Below are 15,791 nucleotides of genomic sequence, written 5' to 3'. Positions count from 1 at the left end.
CTCTAGGGAGCTTTCCAGCCACTCTTCCTCCAACCTGTAGTGTTGCAGGGGGTTGTTGTGCCCCAAGTGCAGGACCTGGCACTTAGCATTGTTGAACTTGATACAGTTGGTCTTGGCCCATCGGTCCAGCCTATCTGGAACTCTCTGTAGAACTTTCCTATCCTCAAGCAGATCAACACTTGCACCTAACTTGGTGTTATCTGCAAACTTACTGAAAGTGGACTCAATCCTCTCTTCCAGATCATTGATAAAGATATTGAAGAGAACTGGCTCCAATACTGAGTCCTGGAGGACACCACTCATGACTGGCCTTCAGCTGAATTTAACTCTGTTCACCATGACTCTTTAAGCCCAACCCCCCATTCATTTTTTAATCCAATGAAGTGTACACCCTTCCAAACCACAAGAAGCCAGTTTCTCCTTCAGAATGGTATCAAAAGCCTTACTGAAGTCTAGGTAAACCACATCCACAGCCTTTCCTTCATCCACTGAGCACATCACCTTCTCATAGAAGGAGATTAGGTTCGTCATGCAGGACCTGCCTTTCATAAACCCATGATGACTGGGCCTGATCACTTGGTTGTCCTGTAGGTGCTATGTGATGACACTCAAGATAATCTGCTCCATGAGCTTCTCTGATATTGAAGTCAGATTGACAGGACTGTAGGTTCTCAGACCCTCCTTCCAGCCCTTCTTGTAAATAGGTGTCATACTTGCCAGCTGGCAGTCAACTGAGAAGACCTCCCCTGATAGCCAGGGGGATAAATGATGGAAAGCATCTTGGTGAGCACTTCTGCCTACGTACCTTCAGATGGATTCCATCTGGCCATAGTTTTGCATACACCCAAGTGGAGTACCAGGTCACTAACCATTCCTTATGGTTATTCCTTCTTTCTGTTTCCTCTCCCTATCTGCCAGCTCAGTGGACTGGGTACCTAGAGAATAACTGGTCTTACTGTTAAAGAATGAGGCAAAGAAGGCATTAAGTACCTCAACTTTTCCTCATCTTTTGTTTCCCTCCACATCCAATAAAGGATGGCGATTCTTCTTAGTTCTCTTATGTATTTATAAAAATAAATAAATAAATAAATTATTTTCTTTAGCAGCAATAGCCAGATTGAGCTCAAACTGAGCTTTGTCCTTCTCATTTTCTTGCTTTATTTATGAAATTTCTCCCTTTTAATTTATGAAAACATGAAAGAGAACTGACCCTAAAATGCACCCAGACTTTATTATTCTGTTTTATTTGATTGCAGCTGAAAATAGAACAAGAAAAGAATAAATAAGTAAATAAATAAAAAGACAAACTTCAGCAAAGAGGAAGACTGAGGTTCCTCTATTCACAGGTTACTGAGACTGCTAGAATGTACTTTCCAGAGAACCATGGAATAGCCGTCATAAAAAATGTTAGGCCATGACAAAAGAGTCCAAATATGTATCCTGTCTTCTGTATTCACTTAACTTTTCAAATAAAGTATAGAAACCCACCCCTGTTATAGTGGGTAATAAAATAATCATTAATGATTAATTTTTTTCTCCATTTTTTTCTTGCTCTTTCATTATTTTAAAGTTTTAAATGTAAAACACAGAGGATTAAATTTAATATTAATATTAAAATTAACATTTTAACTGGCAAAATATTAAATCTAAATATTAATTTTTCTTTAAGTTGTGAATCCTGCATTGTGCAAGACAGCAAAAAATGAGAACTTTACAATGTATTTTTTATTAGATAACCCTCTTATTTGTTGAATTCTGTAAGAAAACAAGATTTAATCACCAGTTACAACCTTTGCGATGTTATGTGAAGGTTTGATTGATTGAAGTTTCCCCTTACTGTGAAAGTGAAAAATGAATTAAATTAAATGTGTGCCCTTAAAACATGAGATGTGCAATCATTTCAAGGGACAGATCTTTAAACATATATATATGCATGCTCATCCTACTTGGTTGTACAATGGTGCTCTCATCAGTAAAGACCTGAGTTCATAAAAAGGTATAAACCTTAACAGCTGATAATTTGCCGCTAATTATTTAGTGTATCACGATTACTGTTGCTGTCCAGATGGAGTTACACTGGCTTCTGTAGCAGACATGTAAACAAGAATGAACTCCAAGACAAAGTTCCACTATCATATTATGACACCTATACTGTACTTTGAAATTCTCTGTTATATTGAACTCTAAAAAGCTATAGCCATTAAAAGGTAAAGCTACAAACATGCCATGAACAAACAGAACATAAAATAGTCATAGAGCATCCATAACATTTTTGGCTGTTAGTTTTATATGTAAATATTAGAACAAAATGCAGAGAAAGTTAGTAAAATAACTGGGAATTAATCAAATAAAAGTGGGAGTAAAAAAGAGGAGGAAAAAATAAAAAAAGACGAAGAAAGGCAGTTCTACAAAAATGAACCTTGTAGTTCTGTCTCAGACTGTACTGAATTGTATGACCAGAGAAAAAATATAAAATTTGGGACTTTTTAATGAGGGGGAGAGGAGATGAAGGAAGGGAAAAGCAGAGGGAGAGGCAATATATGTAAGCACATATAAAGGAAGATAATTAGATTAAAATCATATCATGAATCGTTAGTGAATTGGAAGTTAAAAAGCAGAAATGATGGAAAGACAAGTGAAACTGAGGACAGCTGTATCAACTTGTGAATAACAGCAGAGAATTTTTTTCTATGCTGAGGTAATATTGGTCTTACTTTGCTCTTACTGCTTAATTTACAAGTGGAAAGTCAAAAGGAGAAAGATGCAGGGATCTGTAATGCTGTGTTGTATGTCCTATTAGGGGATCCTGTTGTTTCCCCTAGCAAAATGGGTCTCCCCAGGCATCCAGAAGAGAATTTAAAGTAGTGAGAATTTAATGGCATACATATATCAGCTCAAGCTTGATGCTTACAAGGAGGTACACTGCTCAAGACTTTCCTTAAGTTCTTGTATCCATGCAATCTTTGTTTCATCCGCTGCACTTCGATCAGTTCTTGACACATATATGTTATGTTCCTTCAGATTGGCAGTTCTTTGTTGTGGGGAAGGATGATTTCTGTTATCTCCCAGGTATGGATCACATCTGGCACTGTCCTTGGTCAACACAGCCCACCACCCATGCCACCCAGACCTGAACACAATGCTGCTCAATGTGACTCAATCGCTACTACGTATCAGGTAACTCAAAGTTCATACTGTGGCCTAAGGCTTTACCAAATTTACTCTACTAATGTCAAACAATAGCTACCCAAGTTCCTTACATACCAGCAGCTTGTTTCCTTTTCAGTTCTATTCTTCCTTATATTATGGAAATAAGGAATTTTACCTTCCATCAAAACTCATAGGATTCTGTCCCTATTCAAGGGGTAATTTTATGTAAATACTGTCTCCACTCCCACACAACAGCTGTGAATGGAACAAAAAGGAGAAATGAAGGATTGCCTCCATGGTTTCAGACAGATTTTACCTATTCAAATCACAAGCCAACTGAAACAAAACTGGTATAATCTTATGACAGCAAAAAAATGGTAGGTTTGTTTAAAGGCCACATTCTTCTACATGAGCAGCCTTTTTCAAGATGAACTTTCCATGGTGAAAACTGAAATAAAAACTATGCCTCAAAGTATTTTTGCTTGCACTGGTCCTACTACTTTCATTTACAAAAAAAAAAAAATTGTGAATTTTTATTAAAGTTGTCAATTCAAAATGCTTACCTAAATGTATTATTAGAGATTGTAATGACTTTTTATGGAGTTTTAATGTGAAAGTACGAAGAACTGCATTCTTATCTCTTCCAAATATACCTTACCAGAAGACCAGAAGGTAGCTGGTGTTTTGTTTGCATTAGTATACATTCTAAAAGTATTGCTGCTATTATTAAGGTCATTAAAATAAATTGACTGTCACATCAGAATTTTCCTTATCCCGTGATTCTGTGGATTTTTGTATATGACAAAGTGAACTATGACAAACAGTAGAGTATTAATTCACTGTCTAGTGATCAATGTGATTTTTTATGTCTTAAAATGGAAATCTCTCAGCCTTCTTTTATTCTTTAAGAAAAGAAATATCAGTATATTGGTGAACTGAGGAGAAAGAAGAAAAATCCCATACTCCAGGATGCAGAATGGCATTTAGTCTTGAACTTCACCTCTGTGAGATGTGTATTACCGTAGTGCTGAGCATTCTTTTGGAATTTGAGAGACATAATACAATTGAATAATTTTAAGTATACTAAAAGACACCTGATGATATCTCAAATTTTAAAAAGCCAAGTGTATGTTGAAGCTTTTGATTGAAAGGCTAGTTATGAATTGCTAAATCTCATGAGGAATGGTAGTACAACTCTTATTAATTTTTCAACCAGTTTGCCAGCCTCACTAGATGTTGTTGATGACTTACTGAAAGCACAGAGAGTAGAGGAGCACATACTGAAGGATTAAAGGTTGGACGCGGTGCTTAGGGACATGGTGTAGTGGGTGACATTGGTAGTAGGGGGATGGTTGAACCGGATGATCTCACATGTCATTTCCAACCTTAAGGATTCTATGATTTCAGAAAAAATGTTTCTGTAAGTGATCTCTACAGACAACATAAGATATAAGGACACAATTAGAAAGAAGCAAGAATATGTATATTTCATGAAAGGAAGTAATTCTCTAAAGAAACAAGAATGTTTCTGTAATTTATTTGAAAATAAGCTATGAAAGGAAACAGCTGGACATTAGGGAAGCACTGACATACTTCCTAAGCCATGTTTATTGAAGACTGTCAAAATCAGACTGATGTTAACCACAATATGAACATGACAAGTCAAGACAGAGGAACAGAACAGAATGAAGTCTCTTCTGAAACCATATCTAGGCCATCCATGCTCATAGAAAATAGGTTGCTTCAAAAATAAAGGATAAAATGACATTTAAATGTACCTCATCATTAACATCATTAGCAGAGAGCACTTACGGTAGACTGAGAGAGGGCAGAGAGACCCACAATTAATGTAACTATATATGTCAACATATTAAAAAAAAATAAAAAAAATCTAACTGTAGTGGGTTTACGTGGCAAGGTTTTGGTAGCAGTGGGCGGCAGGGGTGGCTTCAATAAGAAGAGTCCAGAATCTACCCCATGCTATATAAGGGCCAGTTCCAGACAGCTCCAAAGGGACCTGCTGCTGGCCAGAGCCAAACAAATAAGTGATGTTGTTTGTGCCTCTGTGAGAGCTGATTGATTTAAGAAAGGGGAAAAAAATATACTGTGCAACAGCAGCTGGGAGAGTGAGGAGTGATAACCAGCTCTGTAGACCCCAAAGTCAGTGCAGAAGGAGGACCGGAGGTGCTCCAGGCATGCAGCAGAAGTTCCCCTGTGGCCTGTTCAGAGCAGAGAGGCCCATGGTGAAGCAGGCTGTCCCCGTGCAGCCCATGGGTCCCACAGTGGAGCAGATCTCCATGCTACAGCCTGTGGAGGAGCCCCTGGTGGAGCAGGTGGATCTGACCCACTCAGGAGTAGGTGATCTGGGGGGAGAGCTGCTGCCTGTGGGGGGTGTTGGAGCAGTTTGCTCCTGATGGATGGACTCCATGGTACAGACCCATATTGGACCAGTTCTTGAAGAGGTGCTGCCTGTGGGAAGCCCACAGAGGATCAGTGTCTTCACTCTGTTCCACCCTCCATACTGTTAGAGTCGGCACACCAAGTTCCCCTGGTGCCATCAATACCTAAAGTTGCAGGTTATGTTGCCAAAGGGACTGTTGTTGAACAGATTCCTTGCATATTTGCTGCATCTCACCTTGGTAATTTCCTTTGCTGTACCTTCTCTTAAGATGTGGCTATACCTTTAGTCTCAGTAAGTCACCTCTAGAAATTATTTCACACCACACAAAAAAAACAGACAATATGTCTCAGAACACATTCAATTTGCAGTTGATCAAAAACCCCAGGTCGCTTTCTACAGGGCTGCTCTCCAACCTCTCATCCCCCAGTCTATAACGGATATATGATGATGGATATATAATGGATAAATGATGATTCCATTTTAAAAGTTCATAAAATTGGTCATAAATGAAGTAAAATGATTAATGATTCCTCGAGATTCACACATACAAAGCACTGACTGGACAGTCTTCATGAGTTCTCAGGGCTCAACACTACAGGTGTTTGTTTGTTTGTTTGTTTGTTGTTTTGTTTTCAGAAATAAAGGGAAGATAGAAATAAAGGGAAATAAAGGGAAGATAGAGAGTGTAAGATATAGATAAATGATAAACATATCCCAACATATCCCAAGCTAGAGTACACAATAGGAGTTTTTATCTAATTTTGCCATAAATTTCAGAAATTCACCTGTTAATCTATATATACCTTAAAGTGAAATAACTGCCATTAAGGAATGTCCTTATTAGTTGGTGTGGTGATTTTATCCTGTTGGGCAGTCAAACTCCACCAGAACTGCTCTCTTACTCCCCTACCTCATAAGAAGATAAAGAGAGGAAGAAAGTATGCTGGAAACAAAAACAACAACAACAACAAAAGGCTCATGGGTTGAGACAAGGATAATTTAATTTAAGGGAAAAGGAAGAGAGAAAAAAACAAGTTAAAAACAAACAAACAAACAAACAAAAAAAGAAAAACAAGTAAAGGCTGTGAGGAAGCCTAGAGAGAGTTTAAAAAAAAAAAAAAAAAAAAAGGTTATTCCCATCAATGAGTGATGTTTGGCCATGTCCTGGGAAGAAGGGCCTCAATATGTGTAGCAAGTGTTTGGAAAGATAGACATCTTCATAATGAGAGCCCCGACCTCTCCTTCCCCTTTCCCACCTTTTATTGCTGAGTGTGACACCACATAGTACGGAATATCCCTTTGGATGGTTTAGGTCAGATGCCCTGTCAATGTCCTGTCCCCTCCTCTTGCCTACCCCCATCTTACCCCCAGCTTACTCCAGGGGGGGTTGAAGGGAATCTTGATGCTGTGTCAGCACTGCTCAGCAATAGACAAAACATTAATTTTTGCTACAAGTGCAGAGAACAGGACTATATGGGCTACTGAAAAGAAAGGTGACTCCATCCCAGCCAGACCCAGTACAGTCGGTTTAAGCCAGAATGCATGAACTTAATGGTTGGAGAACAAGCAGTTTGAGACAGCAAGGCATCTCCTGAATCACCCTTCTTTGCTCCTTCTAACTTCTTTACATTCCTCATGGCCTTATTGTTATGAGTCTGATGTTATCACCAACCATGGGTCTTGTTGACCCCCAGGGTGATACTTCCACAAATGATTACTGCAGAAGGATCTTTATGTGCTGAATTCAGTTTTGGTGGAACAACTGATGCCAAAGCATTCACTGAATGACCAGATAATGGATAACCAAAGCTGTTCCCAGACTCAGAAAACTCAATCAGTCCCTGCCAAATCAGAGAATGAGTTCAAGTTGCAACCACAGGACAGTGCTGAAGATAGTGTGAAAGTTGGCTTCAATAAAGTTTGAAAGACTTAAGAGAAGGCATCTAACATTGTAGAAATGTATATACAGATTTCTAAAATTATCCTATGATGTATCAAAAAAATATATATATATATATAAATATATATATAAATGTATAAATATATTTTTAATATATATATATACATATTTATATTTAATATATAAAATATTTTTTTTCCTGGAAAATCACATCATTTTTCTGTTGTGCTATGAAGTTACAATAGAAAAATATAGCTATACTGTCATGTGGGTTACTCATGTTATTCAGAATATAATTACCGAATTACCATTCCTAAATTGTCATTTATAAATATTGGTGGATCTAAACAGAATCTACAGAACCAAACATGATAAAAAGAGAAGCCAAAACTTAGAGTGGTAGCTTGGATTTCTGACTTTCTCATATTTTCCTAAATTTCCAGGAAACAACTAAAGACATATTGAGTTGTGTCTATAATCTGACACTATCCTAAAGATAGCAAAGTGAAAAAAACTCATACCATCCATCCTGAGTCTGTTTCTAATTATGTTACTCTTTTTAAAGAAGGTTGAGCAATACAATTTCCTAAGCTGTATAGCATAATTTTCCAAATGGTGCAGTTCAATTTAAAAACTTTTTTTTTTTTTCTGCCTGTAACATTTTCCCTGCCTAGAATCTTATTCTGTAGTAAATGTATATTTTTCCATCTATTCATGAAACAGATATGACATGTACCATGTAAGATCCTACACTTATATCAGACTTCCAACTTCCTAGTATGACTAAGGACACTTCAAACTGTTTCTGATCTCAGCCATTTTGTGCCTATTCAAAGCCATGTTATTATTAATATCAGACTGTAGCTATATCATCTGAACCTGGTTTAAATATACAATAGTCATTGCTTTTGTTTTAAAATTGTAGGAGTCTTCATAATATATATATTTTTTGTTGTTTCACACCACATAGCATTCTAGTATATATCTTCTTATAATAAAACAAAAGCTTGTGTATACTCACCATTTTTTTCTCACTCTCCCACAGGCATAGAAAAACTGCACCCTCACAGCTATTTTTTAATGAATTAGCCTCTAATTCACTGACCTCTTAATGTCAATAAACAAGTTAAGCCTGCACATAAAGTAAATATCTAATACTCATTTCTATGGGTGAATGCTCACCTGCACTGGTATTGATTCTGTAATTTGTTTTGATGTTCCTGCGTGAGGTATCTCTAAGAGCAGTGAAACTTCAGTTACATTTGGCATCAGTAGTGGAAACATAAGAATTGTCACCTTCCTGACTGTACTAAATTCAAGAAGCCCAAGGATTATATATTAAGAAAAATATAGTAACAACTGTCAAGGACAGTTCTGCATTCTTCAGAATTGAACTTTTGATCATTTGATATCATAGGATTCTGCATTACAAAACTTGCATATGACAGGTCTGGATTCAGGATGCAGAAAATATACTGTTGATGCTGTTTTTGCTGACTGATATATCATAGGTTTCCATTATCTCCTTTTTTTTTTTTTTTTTTTTTTTTTTTAATCTCCTGATTTGAGACTTGACATTCTATGACATGTGGGTTTAGTTGACATGGGGACTTGAGCAACTTAAGATATGGTATGCTGGTAAGAAAGTTTTTTTGTTTGTTTGTTTGTTTGATTGATTGTTTGCGGTTTTTTTTTGTTTGTTTGTTTGTTTGTTTTTTCATTTACTAACCTAAAACAACAAAACATGAGTAAATATCGGGGAAGCCCACAATTCTTTCCTGAAAAGATAGTTGCCCTCTTCACAGTCTTCTGCCCACATTGAGTTTCTCTTCAGTGCTATAAAGAGCTGATTTTCTACATTTTTCATTGGCTGCTAATCTTAATACTTCCCAGCTGGCCTTCCACTGTTCCCTGGGCAGATTAACTATCATCTCCTGGGCTAACCCCCAACACAGTTTAACAACTTCTGAACAGAACAACATTGTATTCTGCAACAAACAAGACAATCTCTAACACTCTTACACTCACCATACACATTTTAGACATAGCAGACTAGAATCTCACAAAAATAAAAATAGATTTTTTTTTTCCATGCTCGTCAGTGATAATTTGCCCTTTGTGGGCCCATTAGATCAAATACGATGTTCTAAATTAGGGAAAGAAAACTGAAGATCTCTGGAGATGGAGGACACATTGGTCAGACTTCAAATTGCTACAGTATGGTTTAGCTCAGCTTAGTTTATGTGCCCACAATTTTATCCAGAAAATTGTATTTTCAGGACTCAAAATACTAACTTAATGCAATATATTTTACAATGCTTTGTATGGTCATTAGGTGGAAAAACATTTGCAGAACTTTAGTACATCTTTAATTCTAGCACATCCAAGTCTGGATACTTCTGGATTTTTATTTATTTTTCCATTACTTTCTCTTTTCTGAAAGATAAGTCATTGAGGTCGTACCTGTATTCCAATCCAAATTTCCCTTTCAAATAAGTACTATACTTTCTTAAACTTCTTTTTCATCTATAGTCTACTTGGAGTTTGATTTTCAAGAAAAAATATTAAACACATACTCAGGATTTTTTTTATTATTATTATTTTTTTGACACCTAGTAGTATTTAAATGTATACACAGTGAATAACAATTACTCCATTTAGGGAACAGTACAAAAAGCTTGAAATGCACACAAAGTCATTGATTTGTTTTCCTAGCAGGGAATGAAATTAGCATGGAAAATTAAGCTTCTATTTAAAAAAATGCAGAGATCATTTGCTTGTTTGTACCTCCATTATTTTAATGCAATGCTTGACACTGAGTTTAGGTATTTCACTAATTAAATAGGAGTGATTCATTTCAAGTATTAAAGAAAGAAACTTCATAAATGTTTCTCATTTCATTATATGAAGATACTTATCACTGAAGAGACAGAGAAAGCTGTTGTGGCTAAGAGTAACAGAACGGTATATTAAAAAAAAAAATCTCTAAAATGCTATGTCAGTGTCAGGAAAAAAAAAAAAAAGATAAGTGTGAGGCACTAAGATAACTAAAGTTGATAAACTGATGGTTACACTCTAGCATAATCAGTGTTTTATTTAAGGAAATGATCATTCTTAATTTTAATTAAGTGTACAAGATTAGTAGAGATAGTTCCTAAAAGAGATGGATCATTTTCTCCTTCAAATACTGAATTTTTCTGTGTTACTTTTCTCCACAATTTGTGCTAACAGTTTCTGAAGCCTTTAACATGTAACTTATCTGCAGAAGACTGTAAATTGTGAGGATCTGAGAATGCTATATTCATCAAATAGATCAACATGATATGATATGGATAAGGAAGAATGATATGATTTGATTGCCAGATACTTAACCAGCTACCAGAAACAAACAAACAAACAACAATGACAAAACATGATAGTCAGAAGTTTGCTATCTTGAATCACTGCTTTGAGAATGAATTGGGAATTTTGTAAATCTAACAGTATACATGTATGTACTTGAACCCTCTTGAAGAAAACAACAGATCTTTGATGTTCTTATTGTTCTATCAGGAATGTCACAAATAGATTCATGCTTTTTGAAATCATTATGATTGCTAATCCATAGCTATAATCACAGTAACTTAATATTTGTGGGTATTTGAAGTTGTTAATAACAACAAAGATATTTGAAATATTATGATCTAAAGAATAGGTAAAAAATAACAAGATTCACATTGTATTACACTTATCTAGATCATATATTTTATATCATGATTCTTCTTTAAATATTTGAACATGGTCTATAGTTGGATGTGAAAAAAGTTGTATATGCTACGAATATTCCTTCAGTTAATCTGAAAGAAATGGTTGGAGAATCAGTTACCTTATATGATATATACATAATATAAGACTGGTCTAATAAAGCCAGAAAATAAAAATAAAGAAAAAAACAACAAAAAAAGCACTACGGATTAGATCTGATTAATATTTTTGCATATTTTAGTGTACAGCTTGAAATAGAAAGTAAGTATATCAGTGAATGATATATTCCATACTCAACAGTCACCTCAGGGATAAAAGAGAATTTCATGGCTCCCTGAAGCAAAATATTGTTGACTGGATACCAACAAAGTAAGTACAACGGTTGCTTCCCATCATACCAGTTTAGACCTTTATACATCAATGGAAAGAGAAGATCTAAATATTTTCTTTTCCAATCTGAGAAGAAAAAAGAAGAGGCTTGGAAGCTCATGAAGGATTAAATGATTAAACTCTGGGGGCAGGGGCTATAGACACTAGCTATAGAAACTGCAGAATTCTATCAAAAGAGACATTGGAAAAGTTATGCAATTGCTTAAGGAAAATATATCTTTTTTTTTTTTTTTTTTTTTGGATTAACCCTACTGTAATCTATGGTGCCATATGGAGGTTTTGATTTCCAATCAGAATGTTGTGGTGGGCTTGACATCTCATAAAGTATTACAAAAAAGCAGGAGCTATTAAATGGTTACTCCTGACCCTGTGTAGCTCTGTGGTTAGAGTATTAGGAATCTGATTCTCATCCTTGTTTTGCTTTAATATAGCAAAACACTTGTAGGACTGTTCAAGTGTTTAGATTCAGCGGAGGGCTACTAAAATGAATAGGGGACTGAAGCATACAAAGAAAGACTGAGAGAACTAGGCCTGTTTAGCTTGGAGAAGAAAAGACTGAGAGGAGATCTTATGAATGCATATAAATATCCGAAGGGAGGATGTAAAAAGAATGGGGCCAGACTCTTTTCTGTGGTGTTCAGTGACAGGACAAGATGCAACAGGCAAAAACTGAAACACAGGAAGTTCTATCAGCATATGAGAAAACACCTCTTTATTGTGAGGGTGACAGAGCACTGGAACAGGTTGTGCTGAGAGGCTGTGGAGTCTCCTCTTGAGGTATTCAAAACCAACCTGGATGCCATCCTGTGCAACACCTTCTAGGTGACTGCTTTAGCAGGGGTATTGGGCTAGATGATATCCAGACATCACTTCTAACCTCAACAATTCCATGATTCTGTGCAAATATTCTTGGAAAATATTGTTTAAAGGGCTAGAAAATCAGGAAGAAGGGTGAGTGTTGTGTTCTGGATAAATTATTATTATTATTATGTATTCCTAATTATAGTAATTATATAGGGTTATTAGTATTGTCATATAAATTATTGCATTTTTAACTGAAGGTCTGCTCTTTTCTGAAATAAAGCCCTTCAACTTCACTATTCAAGTTTCATACTGCTTCAGATACTCAAAGTAAATTAAATCTTTCTGTGGATGTGGTTCTCTCTCTCTTTTATTTTATTTTATTTTATTTTATTTTATTTTATTTTATTTTATTTTATTTTATTTTATTTTATTTATCTATTTTAAGATGTTAATACTAGAAGTAAAATTGCTCAAACATCTTCACTTTTGATGTTACTGAACTAAGATTTCTTTTAGTTTATTATTTTATTCAGGAAAAGAAGTTGCTATTGCTTTCAACAAATTTCAGTATTAGCAATATCAGCTATTGTGTAATTTTTGTAGCAAAGTTTACAGTGCTGTGCTTTGCAAAGTTGTATTAAAATATTTTTAAAAGCCAAAAACTGAGTACTGAGTGATTTTTCTTCATTACAGCTTTTAATACTTAGTCATCAGCTGAGAATAAAGCTGTGCTGGCATGCTACCAGTCACATCTGTCTTGTTAATGAAGAAAACTATGGAAACCTTTCCAGTTTTCTTGTTCCATTTTGGAAAACAAAGAAGAACAATAGATGCTCCAAATAACATTGAGCTGCTTTTTGATTTTTTAAAAGCTTTCATCACATGAACATAATGTTACAAGAGGAATTGTTAAATTGTGACACTGAATTTCAAATTAAATCTGTTCTATGGAAAATGTAATTACACTTTTTTTTTTTTTTTTTCCAAGTAAGAATAGCTTTTGTAAGACAGAATGGGAAAAAATTGTCAGTGTTAGGAACCACTGCACTAAGACCATACTGAAAAATATTGTAGCTCTGAAGTTTATGATATCTGATGCTTCTACAGAAGTGAGGGGCTAATAAAAGGAAATCCTGAATTACAATTCATTCAAAACTGTTAGGAGGTTTCCATTGCCTTTGTTTTTCTTGGATGAGAACACTTCTAAATAAGAGGTATGTAGATAAGTGGTAAAGTTAAGTTGTCATTATACTTAAAGTAATTGTAATAACATAGAAAAGAGTTATAGCTTTCAAAGTTAACTTCATACTTGGCATGACCCACATCTATGAGCCCTGTGTTCTGTACAGTGGTTGCAACTTAGGTGTTCTGTTGTCATTGCTGAGCTAGGTTACTAGGCAAAAATACTCAGAGTATGAGTAAAAAACATATAAGCATTCAGAATATAAGCATTCAGAAGCAATAGAGTGGGCATTTTGTAATAAGGAGGAATAAATCATTTATATACAATAATTTTCATGAAAAAAATAGCGTTCTTTGTTCCAAATTGCACTCTACTTAGGCTATATTTGTTTTGCTACTATTTTGGAAGAGTTCTAGAACTAGATCCCTTAGTCTGGCACAAATTACTGCTAAATACACACTTTCCAGAGTTGGGAACAAAACACCAAAATAATCTTAAATGTTGGAAATATTATCCTAATGCCAATAAAAATAAGATAGAAAACATTTAATTATAAGATAATGAATTGCAGTACTAGATAACTCAATGTTATAAAGCAAATTATTGTGAAATACAAACACTTTTTTTTTGTTTGTTTTAATTGTTTACCTTAGGAAGTGAAAGGAAAGGGTTAAAATTATATTCCTAACATCTTATCCATTTTCTCTTTCTTTGCAGTTCTTAATATATGATTGAAAACTATTTCTAGGAAAGAATTTAGATAACAGAAGGCTGAGCAGATGGCCATTTCCAACTTTATTGTTCCAGAAAAAGAAAGGGCTCTCATTGTTGCTGACATCTGAAGTTGATGCAAGATGCCTACCTTGACAAACAAACAAAAGAAATAATACAGCTAGTCAGCCTCATGTTCAAGCAGCTTGGCATTTGGTGACAGCAGTTTGTCCATGTGTTAAAATCAGAAGAAAAATTAAACAGAAGCAATGTGACTGCTAAGAAATCTGTCCATTTATCTTTTTTTTTTGTTGTTGTTATGATTATTTTTACTTACAGAAGTGAACACAACCCCCCCCCCCCCCAAAAAAAATATATATAAATATATATATATATATTGTATATGTGTATATATATATTTCTGGGTGAAATAGGAAAAAAGAGAGAACAGTATTTCAACTAAAAATTTGACAGCATATGGCACAGATTCATAGTTCTGAAATAGCCATAGGAGTTCTACAAAAAATGTCTCCTTAATGTTCTGAGTTACAGTTGCTTATCTTTAGACATAACTGTTTGTAAAACCATACCCTGTTATCAAAAATATTTCATACAACGTTTTAATATCTGGTATTCAAAAAGATGTACTGCACTCCTCCCTCTTAAAGGTGATTGCATTTTACAGTAGGACAAGGTACTGCACCACAACCAAAACTAAGAAACTACAACTTGACACAACAGATAAGCATAGCTGGGACAGTATTATTTCCCTTGCTGTCTCACCAAAACAGAATCAAGGTTTTACAACTACCACAATACACACATGACAATGAATCTCTACATTTATACTCACTCCTAGAAAACAATGTATTTCCACAGCTAAGAGAATAGTTGCTTAAATTCATTAGGTTCTTTACTGAGTTTGAAATGAAGTCATTGCTAATGAAACTAAGGAACTGTTATGAAGCTAATAGCCACTCTCACGCACAAAGCTTCAAAGCTTTACTATAAATTAGGTTATCATGGACAAATAGCCAAAACCAAAGGACTACAGAGGTGGCAACAGCTATTCATATTTGAGTAGATGTCAAACAAAAGATTCTGTACTCTATCCAGCCTGACAGGAATTACAGAATCACTGGAGATCATCTGGTCCAACTCCCCTGATCAAGCAGGGCCACTCAGAGCAGGGTGCCAAGGATGATGTCCTGGCAGATTTTGGAGATCTCGAAGGAGATCTCCACAAGCATTCTGGACATCCTGTGCCAGTGCTCCATCACAGAGATCATCTTGATGGTCATTTCATCTTAAAACTTTATCAAGTTGGTCAAGCTTAACTTCTTGGTGAACCTTGATGATCAAGAGGATGATCCATGATCAGCTTTCTTGGGCCCCTCTTCTTTTCAGTGCTTTATCTCATGGAAATCTTTCAAGAAGATCCTTTGAATATAAATCCGTATAAATCTGTACTCAGATTTCCAGAGTTGTGAACTTGCTCTTTTACCCTC

At 35.3% G+C, this 15,791-nt stretch overlaps 1 long non-coding RNA gene across 1 annotated transcript in view; it reads left to right on the top strand.

The window, feature by feature from the left end:
- The window catches only part of LOC311429878, a 105,962-nt gene extending 91,393 nt beyond the window's left edge, over positions 1 to 14,569 (top strand). Inside the window, exons 4-5 of the long non-coding RNA XR_014688436.1 lie at positions 3,022 to 3,177; positions 14,290 to 14,569. This is a non-coding gene — a long non-coding RNA (uncharacterized lncRNA). The remainder of the gene's footprint in view (positions 1 to 3,021; positions 3,178 to 14,289) is intronic.
- The last annotated feature ends 1,222 nt before the right edge of the window (positions 14,570 to 15,791 follow it).

Source organism: Aythya ferina (genome assembly GCF_964211825.1).
Source record: "Aythya ferina genome assembly, chromosome: 1".
In the NCBI taxonomy this organism is placed as follows: domain Eukaryota; kingdom Metazoa; phylum Chordata; class Aves; order Anseriformes; family Anatidae; genus Aythya; species Aythya ferina.
The sequence above is the reverse complement of the archived record's forward strand: the minus strand, read 5'-3'. Positions and strand labels throughout refer to the sequence as shown.